Source organism: Pongo pygmaeus, chromosome 20 (genome assembly GCF_028885625.2).
Source record: "Pongo pygmaeus isolate AG05252 chromosome 20, NHGRI_mPonPyg2-v2.0_pri, whole genome shotgun sequence".
NCBI classification, from domain to species: domain Eukaryota; kingdom Metazoa; phylum Chordata; class Mammalia; order Primates; family Hominidae; genus Pongo; species Pongo pygmaeus.
Genome location: NC_072393.2, coordinates 23,787,090 through 23,800,506, shown reverse-complemented (window position 1 = coordinate 23,800,506; position 13,417 = coordinate 23,787,090). Strand labels below are relative to the sequence as shown.

Genomic DNA, 13,417 nt, shown 5'->3' with positions numbered 1-13,417 from the left:
GCCTATGAGCTGGGTTTAGACATGGGTCACCATCTCACTTCTGGCGGAATGTTCTCATATGACCATCACGATTCCAACTGTGGGCCTTATAGGTGTGTGATTAAGATGCTCATCAGTGAGCTCTTTCTATGTGTGAAGGTGATAATCTTAATGGTTGATGGGGTGTGCATACAAGAAACACAATTTCACTTGCGCACTAGGCCCTGTGATGGCACTCTCCATACTACCAGAGAGCTTTGTAAGATATATGAAAGTGTGGTAAGCCTTTATGACCGTCATGCAAAGAGGAGACCCAGGATCTTATCCATTTCCCTAAGCCTTGCTAAGAGAAGAAAATACCTTCTTATTGGCTGGTTCAAGGTATGAGAGTCATCATTGCATCTATGGTCTGTGCCAAGATGTATGTGACAATCTTTCCTGAGGGCAGCCACCAGGTAAGAGAGTCACATCACCTGGGTGCTCAGCAATAAATACATTAAAATCTCCTCCTGAAAGAAGGGTACAGGCAGCATTGTTTAATCACAAAAAAATTCTGGGCCTAGTGATACGTCAGAATGTCCCCTGTGGGCAACACCAAAGCAGTAGAATAAAATCCCATCACATAGGTACTGGATCCAGTAATATGTCACAATCTCATTTGCGAGCTAAACTCAAGCAGGAGAGTTAAATTACTCAGGCGCTTGGAGGAGGTGTATGTCACAATCACACCAAAGGAAGGTCCAGGGGTGAGATTAGGAATTTCATACATTTCCCAGCTCTTGGTATGGGAGTCAACACCTACTATAGGTTGGATATAAGTGCATGAGTCACAATCTGAACTGTGGGATAGATATGTGGATGACAGCCTCAATGTCTCCTGCAGACTCTGCCCCCTCAAAGGAGTCACAGCCTTCCAGGTGTGCTGAATCTTGGTCTGAAAATCATCAAACTCTCTCTGGAATGAATCTACATATGAGAGTCAATTTTCAAACTTTCAACTGCCTCCTAATGTGAGATTCAGAATCTCAAGAGTTGGCTGTGTGTACATGGAAAGATAACAATTTTTACTGACTTCTAGGCGTGCATGTGAGTGTCACAATGTCACCTGTGTGCTGACCTCTGTAAAAACACAGTGCTATCCAAGGGTTTTGTACAGTATGCATGAGAGTTGCAATTCACTCTGTGACCTTCAGGGTGCTATGGTCTCCCATCTGTGGTCATGGCTAAAGAAAGAAAAGAGAATCATATCACATAGGTGCTGAGCCCAAAAATATGTCAAAATCTCCTCTATAGAAAAAGCTCCAGCCGGGCACAGTGGCTCACACCTGTAATCCCAGCACTTTGGGAGGCCGAGGCAGGCAGATCACAAGGTCAGGAGTTAGAGACCAGCCCGGCCAATTTGGCAAAACCCCGTCTCTACTAAAAATACAATTAGCTGAGTGTGGTGGCAGGTGCCTGTACTCCCAGCTGCTTGAGAGGCTGAGACAGGAGAATCGCTTGAACCCAGGAGGCGGAGGTTGCAGTGAGCCGAGGTCACACCACTGCACTCCAGCCTGGGTGACAGAGCGAGACTCTGTCTCAAAAAAATAAAAAATAAATAAATAATAAAAATCTCCAGTAAAAGAAGAGTCACATCAAACAATTGATGGGCCCAGAGATTTGTCATAACGCTCCTTGTGGGTAGATTTTAGGCAGAAAACTCACATCATCTTGGTTCTGGGCTCTGCAATATGTTATGATGCCTTCTGAAAGCAAAGCCAAGGCAAAAGAGTAATGTCACCTTGGAGTTGGGCCCAGAGATATGTCACAATCTTTTCTACAGGCAGAACTTAGAAAATTCACATTGACTAGGCACTGAGCTTAGCGTTACATCAAAATCCCCACTGTGAGCAGACACCAGGCAAAAGAAAAGAGTCAAATTACCAGAATGATGGGCGCAGGGATTTTTCACAGTGCTCCCTGTAGGCAGGCCTCAAGTGAGAGAGTTACATTACATGGTGTTAGACACAGCAATATGTCACAATAGTCCATGTAGACAGGGAACAGACAGGAGAGCCACATAACCTGGGTGAAAAGTTAGCAATATGTTACAATGTCTTTTGTGGGCAGCCCCGCAACAGGAGAGGAGACTCACATTACCTAGATGTGATGCCCAGCAACATGTCACAATGCCCCCTATTGGCAGCACCAACGCAGATAAATGGAGTCATCACCTAAATGCTGGCTCCAGTCATATGTCACAATCCCATCTGTTGGCTGGTCCCAGGCAGAAGAGTCAAATAACTCAGATGATGGGAAGAGACATATGCACACCTGCGGAAAGGTCCACATATGAGATTAACACTCCTGGACACGTCCTGGTTTTCAATATGAGAGTAAATACCACCCGTATGTTGATTCTAAGTACAGGAGTCAAAATCTCAATGGTGGACTCCATTTGTGCATTGGAGCCTAGGCTTTTCATGCAGAGTGTGTTCTTTTAGTGGAGTCACAGGCTCACAGGTGTGTTGAATGTTGGTCTGACAGACATTAACCCACCTGTGGATGAGATCTACATATGAGAGTCAATTTTCCAACTTCGGACTCTGGATTTGAGATTCTAAACCTCAACGGGGGGCTGTGTTGATGTGTGAGGCTTTTGCCTGGGCTCTGTGTTTAATCTTTCCTGTTGGCTGGGTGTGCATACAAGTGGCACAATGTCATCTGTGTGCTGGGTCCTTTTAGGACACTCGCTGTATCATCTGAGAACTTTATACAGTATGCATGAGAGATGCAAATTCACTCTGAGACCTTCTTACTGGTATGGACCCACATTTGAACCTGTGGCACCAAGCAAAGGTATAAGAGTCAACACCTTTCCCATTGGCTGGGTCAAGATAAGAGAGTCTTCACCTGCCTATGATCTGGATTTTGAAATGAGTAATAATCCCAACTTTAGCTGGATAGTCAAATATGACAGTCACTATTCCAACTGCGGAACACCCACGTGTAAGATTAAGGACCTCACCAGTGGGTTCTTTCCATGTTTAAGGGTGACAATTGTAACACTTTGTGAAGTGTGAATATGAGAAACACAATCTCATATTTTTGATGGGCCCTGTGATGACACTTTCTGTACCAAATGAAGGTTTTATACAATATGCAAGACAGTGGTAATCCTTTATGACTTTAGTACAAAGAGAAGACCCATAATTTTACCTGTTTCCTTAAGCTTACCTCAGATAGATGGTATCACTCTTATTGGCTGGACAAGGTATGAGAGTCATCATTGCAAATGTAAGCTGTCACAGTCCCACCTGTGGGCAGAAAGCAAGCAGAAGAGACATATTAACTGAATTCTTCACTGGGGATATGTCACAATGTTCCCTGAAAGAAGAGACCAGACAGGAGAGTCCCATCACCCGGGTGCTTGGCCAAAGATATGTTGCAGTCCCCTCTTGAAAGCAGGGCACTGGCAGAAGAGTCAAATCCCCTGGGCACTGGGCCCAACAATATGTTCCAATGCTCCCCGTGGGCAAGACCAAGTGAGAAGAGACACATCACCTGGTTGCTGAGCCCCGCAATGTGTCACAATCTTTCCTTTGGGCAGGGTGCAGGAAGAAAAAGGGAATCACATTTCCTAGGTGCTGGATATGTCACAAGAACTACTGTGGGCAGGGCCCAGGTAAAAGCCCATCATCACTTGGGTGTTGGGCTCAGGAATATGTCACAATACCCAAAATATGAAAGTCACAGGCAAAAATTAAGAGCACCTAGGTGCTAAATCCAGTGCTATGTCACAATCTTCTTTTGAGGTAGGGCCCAGGCAAATAAAGAGAGTCACTTCTCCTAGGTAATAAATGAAAAGATATGTTATAACATCCCTTTGGGCAGGGTCCATGCAAAAATATCTCATTGTCTAGGTATTAAACCCAGCTACATGCTGAAATACACAATGTATGCAGGGCAAAAGCGTGAAAAAAGAGTCACATCACTTAAGTGCTAGGCTCAGCAATACATCACAATCCCACTCTGGGCAGAGCACTAGCAGTAGTGGAGAGACACATCAGCTAGGTGCTTGGTCCAGCAATACGTCACAATAGCTCCTGAGGGAAGGGCCCAAGCAGCAAAGTCACATTGCCTAAGCGAGAAGCCCAGAAATATGTTGAAATGCCCCCTGTGGGTTAGGCTCAGGAAAAAAAGGAGATTCACATAAACTAGAGGCTGGGCCACCTATATGTTCCAATCATCCTAGCCAGTAGGGCTGAGGCATAAGAGGAAAGTCATTATACATAAGCGCTGGCCCAAGCAATCTGTTACAATCTTCACTGTGGACAAGTCCCAGGAAGAAGGGGAGAGCCACATTATTTGGTGATGGCCCTAAGATATGTCACAATGTCCCCTTGGGCAAGGACCAGGTTAAATAATCACATCATCTGTGTCCTGGGCTTGGTGACAAATCACTCTTTCTTTTGTGGACATAATTCAAAAAAAAGAAAACAGTCACATCACCTATATGCTGGGTTCAGAGACATGTCACAATCTCTCCTATGGAAAAAGTCAAAGTAAGAGAGAAGACTCACATCAAATTGTTAATTGGTCCAGATATGTGTCATAATGCCTCCTTTTGGAAAGGTGCAAGCAGGAGGTTCACATAATCTTAATGCTGGAATCATAAATATGTCACAATGCTTTCTAAGGGCAGAGCCAAGACAAAAGTGTAACATCATCTTAATGTTGGGTCCAGCGATGTGTCACAATCTCCTTTGTGGGCAGAATCTAAAAGAGAGAGAGAGAAAGAGGTTGAGAGAGAGAGAGAAGAGCCATATCAGCTAGGTGCTGGGCCCAGTGATATGTCACAATTTTTCCTGCGAGCAGAAATAAGGCAAAAGAAGAGCATCAGATCACGTGGGTGATGGGTGCAGAGATGTGTCCCAATGCCTTATGTAAACAGGGCCCCAGCAAAAGAGTTACATTACCTGGATGCTAGACCCAGCATTATGTCACAAATGGCTCATGTGGGTAGGGCGTGGGCAGGAGTCATATAACCTGGATGTGAGGCCAAGTGATTTGTCACAATGCCCCCTGTGGAATTCATCATGGCAGGAGAGGAGACTCACATCACCTAAATGCACAGCCCAGCAATATGTCAAACTACCCACTGTGTGCAGCTCCAAGAAAAGAGAATAGAGTTGCATCATCTAGGTGCTCAGTCCAGCAATATGTCAAATTTTTTTCTGGGGACTAGGCCCAGGTAGAAGGATCCAGTTACTCAAGTGCTGGGAAAAGGCATATGTTACAATCACACCTGCAGGATGATTTAGAGATAAGATTAGCAATCTCACATGTGTCTTGGTTCCAGGTATGAGAGTCAACACTTTGTACGTTGGATCAAAGTACATGAGTCCCAATCTCAATCATGTACTTAATCCATGCATGAAAGCCTCAATCCTTCCTGCTTACTGTGTCTTTTTAGTAGAGTCACAGCCTTAAAGGTGTGCTGAATATTGGCCTGAGAGTCACCAATTTACCTGTGGACTGGATTCACACATGGGAAACAACTTTTTAACTTTTGACTGACTCTGGGTTTTAGATGCAGAACCCCAACAGTGAGTGGTGTTCATGTACAAGAATGGCAATTATTACTGTAGGCTGGTTGTGCATATAAGTGTCACAACTGTCCTTGTGTGCTGGGCCTTTATAGGATACTCTCTATACGACATGAGGGCTTCTTACAATATGCATGGGAATCTCAATTCTCTCTGAGATTTTCTTGCTGATAGAAACCCATAACCATATTTGTGGTCCTAAGTCCAGGAATGAAAGTCAACATGTCTCTAATTGGCTGTGTCCAGATAGGAGAGTTCTCACCTGCTTATGATGTGGTTTTTAGAAATAATTCACCATCCTAATTGTTACCAGATGTTCACATATGAGAGTCACAATTCCAACTGTGACCTGCATCCATGTGAGTAATTAAGAATCTTACCAGCTGGTTCTTTCCATGTATGAGAGTGATAATCCTAACAGTTGGCAGAATGTGCATACAAGAAACACAATCTCAGCTGTGCACTGCACCCTATGATGGCACTCTCTGTACCACCTGAAGGCTTTATACTGTATGCTAGAGAGTGGTTAATCCTTTATGACATTCATACATTGAGAAAGCACAGAATCCAATTCATTTCTCTAATCCTAGCTATGGGAGACAATATCTCTGATATTGGCTGGTTCAAAATATGAAAGTCATTATCCCATTTGTAAGCTGGGCCAAGATATATGTCACAATATCACCTGTGGGTAGGGAGTGAGCAGGAGAGTCACTTCACCTGGGTAATATGTCAAGGATATGTTACAATCTTCCCGAGGGCAGGGACCAGGTAGAAGGGTCAAGTCATCTTGGTTCTTGGCCAGGGGCATGTTATAATTCTATCTTGAAAGCAAGTCACAGGCAGCAGAGTCAAGTCACAGGCAGCAGAGTCAAGTCACCTGAATTCTAGGCCAAACAATATGTCATAATGCTCTCTATGGGCAAGGCCCAGGCAGTAAGAACATATCATCTGGTTGCTGGGCCCAGCAATATGTCACAGTCTTTTTTGTGTCAAATGTTTTAGGTAATGCGTCAAATGTTTTAGGTGATGAATGCAGAGATATGTCACAAGGTGCACTGTAGGCAAGGCCTATGCAGCAGCCTCACATCCCCCAGGTGTTGGGCCCAGTGCTAAGTCACAATGCCCAAAATATGTCAGGCCCAGGAAAAAAGGAAAGTGACATTATCGAGATGCTGGGTCCAGTGACATGTCACAATCCTCTCTACTGACAGGGCGCAAACAGAAGAGGAGAGTCACATTACTTGGGAAATCAATGAAAACATATGCCACAAATACCCTTGCGGGCAGGACCCATGCAGGGGAGTTGCACCAAGTAGGTCTTAGACTCAGCCATATGCTACACTACACAAAGTATGCAGGGTCCAGGCAGAAAAGGAGAGAGACATCACCTCGATGCTGTGCCCAGGGATACATCACATTCCCTTTTTAAGCAGAGCCCAAGCAGTGGAGGAGAGCACATCACATAGGAGCTGGGATCAGCAATTTGCCACAATCACCCCTGTGGGCAGGGCCTATGCAGGAGAGTCGCATTACCTGCATGCTGGGCCCGGTGATACATCACAATTCCTCCTGTGGGAAGGAGCCAAGCAGCAGGGAAGAGTCACATCACCTAGGTACTGGGTCAAGCAAATCGTCATATTACCCCTGGGTGGCAGGGAGTTGGTCCAGGTAGAAGGCTCACATCACCTAGGTAGAAAAACTAAACATATGTCACAATGCCCCTGTGCACAGGGCTCAAATAGAAGTGGAAAGTTGCATAACTTAGATGCTGATTTCAGCTATATGTCACCAGGAATGTGAAAATAGTCACACATTTAGGTGCTGAGTCAAGTGATATGCCACAATATTCACTGTGTACAGGGCCCAGGCAGAAAAGGAGAGTAACATCAACTAGGAGATGGGTCCAGGAATATGTCTGCTGTGGGTAGAGCCCAGGCAGAAGGATCACATCACCTGTGTGCTGGACCCAGTGATAAGTTACTCTCCTTCTTGTGAGCATGGCTGAGGCAAGAGAGAAGAGTCACATCACCTAGGTTCTGGGCCCAGAGGTTTATCACAATCTGCCCTATGGGCAAAGCCAAGGTCAGAGAAGAAAGTCACATCAAATAGTTAATTATCCCAGAGATATGTCACAAAGCCCTCTGTGAGAAGGCTCAAAGCAGGATACTCACATCACCTTCAAGCTGGGCCCACCAGTATATCACAATGTCTTTTGTGGGCAGGACCAAGGCAAAAGAGCAACATCACGTTGGTGTTGGGACCAGCAATATGTCACAATCTTCCCTGCAGGCAGAACCTAGGGAAAAAAGAAGAGTCAAATCAGCTAGCTGCTGGGCTCAGTGATATGTCACAATCTCATTTTGGTTTTTGGGGGCTTTTTTTGTTTTTTGAGACAGAGTTTCACTCTGGTTGCCCAGGCTGGAGTGCAATGGCATGATCTCAGCTCACTGCAACCTCTGCCTCAAGGGTTCAAGTGATTCTCCTGCCTCAGCCTCCCAAGTAGGTGGGATTACAAGTGTGCACCACCACACCCAGCTAATTTTTGTATTTTTAGTAGAGACGGGGTTTCACCATGTTGGCCAGGCTGGCCTCGAACTCCTGATCTCAGATGATCCCCTCGACACAGCCTCCCAAAGTGCTGGGATTACAGGCATGAGCCACTGCACCCAGCCATAATCCCATGGTGGAAGAGAGTCACATCACCTTTGTGATGTTCACAGAGGTGTGTCACAATGCCCTCTGCAGGCAGGGGGCAAGGCAGGAGAGTAACATCACCTGGATTGTAGAGCAAGAAATATGTCACAATGGCCACTATGCGCAGGGCCCAGAGTGGGACTTGGGAAGTTACATAACTTGGGTGTAGAGCCCAGTGATATGTCACAATGCCCCCTGTGCACAGTGCTAAGGCAGAAGAGGAGAGTCATCACCTGAGTGCGAAGACAAGTAATGTGTTATTTGCCTTCTTTGGACCATGCCAAGGCAGGAGAATAGAGTCACATTACCTAGTTGTTGGGTCTAGCAATGTCACAATCCCATCTGTGGACTGGGCTCTCACAGAAAAGTAAAATAACTCAAATGCTGGAGAGGCATATTTCACAATCACACCTGCATGAAAGTCCAGGGATGAGATGAACAATCCTCCACATTTCTCAATTACAGGTATGAGAGGAAACACTTCCTGTATATTGAGTCTAAGTACGTGATTCACAATCTCAACAGTGGACTGGAGCCACGCATGAAAGCCTCAATCCACCCTGCAGACTGTCTCCTTAGCGGAGTCACAGCCTCACGAGTGTGCTGAGTCTTGGTCTGAGAGTCACCAACCCACCTGTGGACTGGATTCACATATGAGAGTTAATTTTCCAACTTTCAACTGCTCCTGGGTGTGAGATTCAGGACCTCAGCAATGGACTGTGTTAGTGTTAATGGATGACAATCTTTACTGTCATCTGGGCATGTGTACAGCAGGCACAATCTCACCTGTGTGCTGGGTCCTGTTAGGATACTCTCTGTACCAGTTGAGGGCTTTTTATGGTACGCGTGAGAGTCACGATCTGCTCTGATACCTTCAGGCTGGTATGCGCCCATGATCCTACCTGTGGCCATAAGCCCACGTCAACATCTCTCCAACTGGCTGGGTCCAGATGTGAGAGTGCTCAATGAACCTATCAGCTTAGTTTAGAAATGAGTCACCATCCCAATTCTACCTGGATATTCGCATGTGACTGTCACAATTCTAACTGTGGACTGCATCTTTTTGTGAGATTTAGGACCTCATGAGTGGCCTCTGTCCACATGCAAGGGTGACCATCTTAACTGTCGGCAAAGTTTGCATATGAGAGACGCAATCTCACCTCTATGCTGGGCCCCTTTATGACACCCAAGGGCTTTATTTGATAGGCAAGAACATGACAATCCCCTGTGATTTTTGTAAAAGGAAATAACCCAGACTCTTGTTTTGCTAAGCCAAGCTACAAAAGACAGTATCTCTCCCACTAGCTGGTTCAAAGTATGAGAGATATCATCACACCTGTGAACTGGGCCAAACTATATGTCACAACACCACCTGTGCATAGAGAGTGAGCAGGGACATCAAATCCCGAGTGCTGGTCCAGTGATATGTCACAATTTTCACTGTAGCAGGATGCAGGCAGGAAAAAAAAAAGTCACAACACCTGGGTGCTTGGCCAAAGATATGTTACAATCTTCTCCAGAAAGCAGGGTACAAGCAGAGTCATATCACCTGGGTGTTGGGCACAGTGATATGTCCCAATTTACTCTGTGAGCAGGGTGCCGGCAGAAAGAATCACATTACCTGGGTACTGGGCCCAGCGATAGGTCACAATGACCCCTGTGGAAAAGGCCAAGGCAGGAGAGACACATTACCTAGTTGCTAAGCCCAGAGATATGTCACAATCCTTCCTGTTGGCAGGGTGCAGGTTGAAAAGAAGAGTCACAACATCTAGGTGATGCATGCAGATATATGTCACAAGTCTCCCTGTGGGCAAGGCCCAGGCAGGAGTGTACTATCCCATCTCAACGATTAACATATCATTGAGCCCAGCAATATGTTAAAGTACTCAAAGTATATGGGGCCCAGGCAAAAGAACAGTCACATCACCTAGGTGCTGGTACAGAGATATGTCACAATCCCCTTTTTTAGCATGTCCCAGGCAGAAGAGGAAAGTCACATCACTAAGGTGATGAATGAAAGACATGCCATAATACTCCTGGTGTCAGGGCCCATGCAGGATGGTCACATCACCTAACTGTTGGACCCAGTGATATGTCATGATTCACAATGTATCCAGGGATCAGGCAGGATAGGAGAGTAACATCACCTAGGTGCTGCTCTCAGCTATAAATTAAAATCTCTGTTGTGGGCAGAACCCAAGCAGTGTAGAAAAGTCAGTGTAGAAAACACAGACCTAGGTGCTGTGTTTAGTAATAGGTCACAATAACCCCTGAGGAAAGAGTTCAGAAAGAAGCATCAAATCACCTAGGAGAGGGGCTCAGACATGTTACAATACCTTTGTGGGTAGAGCTCAGGAAGAAGAGAGTGGCATAATACAGAGGCTGCGTCTAGCTATCTATTCAATCACTCACATACGCAGGGCCCGGGCATGAGAGGAAGTTCCATCGCCTAGGTGCTGGGAGAAGCAATAAATCACAATGCCCACTAAGGAGAGGGCGCAGGCAAAAGAGGAGAGTGACATTGCCTAGGGCATGGGCCCAGAATTATATCACAATGAACATGTGGACAGGGCCAGCGCAGAAGTATTAAATGACCTGTGTGCTGGGCTCAGTGATAATCACTCTCCCTTCTGTGGACAAAGCCCAGGCAAGAGAGTAGAGTCATGTCACCTAGGTGCTGGGCCCAGAGATATGTCACAATTACTTTAATGGGCAAAGCCCACATCAGATAAAAGAGTCATCTCAAATATGTTGTAAGTTGATGAGCCCTGAGATATATCACAATGTCCCCCCCAGAACAGAGTCAAGGAATCACCTCAGTGCTGAGCCCAGTAAAATGGCACAGTGCCTCCTGAGTGCAGGGCCAAGGCAAAAGAGCAACACCAACTTGGTGTTGAGCCCAACTATATGCCACAATCCACTCTGGGAGCAGTTATCAGGCAGGAGAAAAGAGTCACAACACCTGGGTTATTGTCGAATACATATGTCGCAATCTTGCCCATGGGCAAAGCTCAGGTTAGACAGGAGAGTCACATCAAATAGTTGATAGGTTCAAAGATACGTCACAATCCCCCCTAATGGGAGTGCCCAGGATGGAGTGTCACATTGCCCAGGTTCCTTTCCCCAGCTCTTTCTTCCTAGGTTGAGTCCTGTTACTTGATTAGAATTAAGTGCACTGAAATCCTGTGTCAGCTTCTCAGTAGCACCTGAGCTTTTAGAAAGCTATTCCATTCACTAAGTAGTGCCATTTACAAACTTCCATTAGAGGTGAACAGCAGAAAACTGTTTAACTGGCAGAGAGATATGTTTAGCCCAGAGATATGTAAACATTTCCCCTGTAGGTTGGGCTCAGGAAGAAGAAGAGAGTCACATAACATAGGAGCTGGGCTCAGCTTTATGTCACAATAACCCCTGTAGGCAGGGCCCAGGCATAATAGGAGAGTCACAACACTTAGGTGCTGAGCCAAGCCATATGTCACAATCTTCACTGTGAACAGGCTCCGGGCATAAGAGGACAGTCACATCTCTGATGGGACCATAGATATGTCAAAATGACTTCTGCAGGCAGGGCCCAGGCCAAAGAATCAGACAATTAGTTCAGCAAACTTGGATTCAATCAAACAATTATCTAAATAGTGACTGCAGATTCATCAAGTCAGGTCCAAAATAGTGGACATGACAGCACATTCCTACACTGAGAAGGTAGGCAGGTTCCTGAAATGCTAATCTGGTCATAAAGCATTAAATCGCTATACCGTCAGCTTACTTCAAAGACCACACCTTTGAAAGTGAAGCTTTGTTTATGTTTATGTAAAGAACATTGTATGACAATGTACAATTCTGGGTTTGTATTGTCGCATAGAGTAGGGTAGTAAGTTCGTATCCACATCCTGATTATACACTAAGGTATTGAAAATGTCTTTTTGTGAACATCCTGTGTACACCTAAATATTTACATAGATGTACTTACATATTTACTTACATAATTCAGTATATGTGTTTATCTACCTACGAATATCTATATCCAGATATATTTATTTTGTATTTTTATTCATAAAAATTAAAAATTAAAGATGTAGAAGTGGAAGGGTTGATAGGTATTGATACCGATAGTGATATATAAAGATAATTCCATAGATGTATACAACGTTCTGGCCTATAAACTCCGTCTAGAGTAGTACACAAATGGAGGCATGCTAAACGTCCATCCGTCTGCATTTAACTTATACAAAATAAGCATTGGTCCTTGTTGCTGACTTCTAGGAGATGAAAATTCACTAAGGCCATGAGAGTCATTCACGCCAAATCAAGGATAATCCTTTTTATTCTAGTGAACCCAGAACCAAAAATAAACTAGCCTCTGCTGAAAAGCCCTAACCCAAATGTGTAAATGCTGAAAATTTTTCTTTAAAGCTTCCACCAATTCAGGTGATTCTTTTTTTCTTGAACATATGACAAAAAAAATAAATTCTTGTCTTTTGTTTTGTTGGCTGGAGAAGCAACTTTATTTGGTAGGGAATGAATAGTCGAGGTCTGTGACTTGAAGATACACTGCTGTACTGACAGTGAATTTTAGTTTTCTCTGGACACTTTCTTCTGTAGGTTACATAACACGCAGGGTTATATAAATATGTTTATGCAATGACCATTTATGAGTATGTCTTGGGAAAAAAATAAAAGTATGTCAGAGGTCATTACCCTACTCATGCTTCTCAACACACGTGAATACAATCAGCCAACTAGCTCAGCCCAGGTGATTCATATTAGCCCATTAGGTCAGCCAAAATGATTCTAATCAGTGAATTAATTAGCTCTGCAAAGGTGATTTCAATCTATTAATTAGTTAAGCTTAGGTGAGTCTAATCAGTCAATTATGACACACCAGGTGATTCTAATTAGCCAATTTGCTAAGCCCAGGTCATTTCAGTCAGCCAATAAACTCAGCCTAGGTGAACTTTTTCTGAGACAGGGTCTCACTCTCTCACCCAGGCTGGAGTGCAGTTGTGTGATCTTGGCTCACTGCAATGTCTGCCTCCCAGGTTCAAGCGATCTCCAGCCTCTGCCTCCTGAGTAGCTGAGACCACAGGCATGTGCCACCATGTGTGACTATTTTTTTTATTTCTTGTAGAGATAGGGTTACCCCATGTTATCTA

At 44.7% G+C, this 13,417-nt stretch overlaps 1 long non-coding RNA gene across 2 annotated transcripts; it reads right to left on the bottom strand.

The window, feature by feature from the left end:
- Window positions 1–495: 495 nt before the first annotated feature.
- Window positions 496–8,309, bottom strand: LOC129020626 (uncharacterized). Of its 2 annotated transcripts, XR_010125085.1 has the most exons (8): window positions 8,142–8,269; window positions 7,742–7,866; window positions 7,104–7,256; window positions 4,542–4,737; window positions 3,523–3,807; window positions 3,196–3,275; window positions 1,903–2,043; window positions 502–1,202 (listed from the first exon to the last, which is right to left on the bottom strand). It is a non-coding gene; the product is annotated as an uncharacterized LOC129020626 (long non-coding RNA). The 2 variants fall into 2 exon arrangements; XR_008495866.2 differs by lacking the exon at window positions 3,523–3,807 and having other exon boundaries at window positions 496–1,202; window positions 8,142–8,309.
- Window positions 8,310–13,417: the final 5,108 nt, after the last annotated feature.